Raw genomic sequence first — 1855 nt, forward strand, 5'->3', positions numbered from 1 at the left:
TCCAGGCAACGATATTATGTGCTGTACTCTTCCTCTAGGGTTTCAGATCTTTCCTTTTTCTAGGGTTAGCGATGGCCTGCTGTGTAAAGTCCTTAGGGTTCGGAATGCTCTCTCAACCAAGAAGCAAATTCTATACTCAAAACGGTGCCTGCATTTTCAGATCTTTGCAAGTCTGTGTGCCCGCCTTAGAGTTCAAATGCTCTGAGACCTTAGGGCTTGCAAGAGACCTTCTTCCCGAAAGCCTGTGAAGTCTGTGTTGTGCTCAAAACTGGACCTCGGGTTCCTATTGTGCTGTGCGGCTGTGGGTAAAGGTCTCCCGAAACCCTAATTTCCGCTTCAAGATTTACAACGTCGCTCCGAATGTTCATGCAGACACACAGAAGAATGGCACCTTGATATGCCCAAGACAAGTGTGTGTGTAAGAGAGAGTGTGAGTGTGTGTTGATAGAGACAAAAAAGGGTGTGCTATTGAGAGAGAGAGAAAGAGTGTGAGTGAGAGAGAGACCCGACGAAGCCAATGACAAAAGCGTTTCTCTATTAGAGTATGAGAAAAAGAGTCTGAGAGTGAGAGAGAGAGAGAGAGAGAGGACGAAGCTAATGACAAAAGCGTTTCTCTATTCGAGTCTGAGAACGAACGTGCTCGCTTTTCTCACCTCGGCTTGCAAAACAAAAACAAAAAGAAAGAGAGAGCATTTTGTATTTTAAGGTAATAAATCCTAAGTATCTACTTCATGTCATTTAGTCAACTCCCTAGCATTTTTTTCAAAAAAAAGAACTATTGATTAAAAAATCAAAGGACACTCGATAAATCAAAGGACTCATTAAAAGGGAAAGCCTCTCATTACCTCAATAAGTTCAATTCCCTTCAAAATGAAAACTTATTTCCCACCACAACTTGAAAAATAACGGGTTTGTAGTGTATTTTTCTCAATCGAAATTCAGTGTTGCCTTTATTTTCAAGGGGCAAAATTGCTCGTTTGGATTATAATCCCGACTTTTGTTGTCTTTACGTACTTAATCATGGTTAATTTTGAGCTTCTTCTTTTTTGGGTTGCTAAACCCATATATTTCGAATAGTGTCCCTAACCGCACCTTAATCCTTGATTACAATAAGGTAGTGAGTTGTCACAGTGCCCAAGGGACTTAAGAAAACTCACTTTTTGCTTTTAAGAAAAGCTTGCAATGAAAGCTAATTGGTTAGTCATGTCATGTGACTTTCTAGTCACACCTCTTTTGGGCCTTAATTAGCATGACTAATCGATGAGCTTTCACATCAAGCATTTAATGTGAGGAGTATTAAAGGCAAAAAGTGAGATCTCTTAGGTCCCTAAGTCAAGGTGAGACGCACCTATGGAATGGATTGAGCACAAAAAAGTATGTGGGCCAGTGTCAGAAATAAACTTTTTTCTAACCAATGAAAAAAAGGATGACGTTGAAAATCACCAGTTTTTATTGAAAATTTGCATAGCTTAACCAGTTTTATAACTAAAATTTTAAATTTTTGAATCTTTAAATTCAAGGCTAGCCAAAAGTACAACCACTTTTTCTCAATTTAAGCCATGAAAATTAGTAAAGGATGGTTTTTTTTTACACTAATGTGGGCTATAAGGGGGTGTTCCAAAATGATGTTTTTTTCAACTAATCAAAAATATGGTAATGCTTCAAATTTATCAAGTTTCAATACTAAATAAATTTAATGCTTCAAATTCATCAAGTTTCAATACTAAAAGCTAAGAAAAATACATGGATTTTAACTCAACCATATCATTTATGTCCCTTAATAATAAAATTAACACTAAATTAATTTCAACCATTATTTTCTAATTTTAATTGTGAAAAGTACACTACAAACCTT

This window comes from Cibotium barometz, chromosome 46, assembly GCF_041138505.1.
Source record: "Cibotium barometz isolate CiBa-2024 chromosome 46, ASM4113850v1, whole genome shotgun sequence".
Taxonomy (NCBI): Eukaryota; Viridiplantae; Streptophyta; class Polypodiopsida; order Cyatheales; family Cibotiaceae; genus Cibotium; species Cibotium barometz.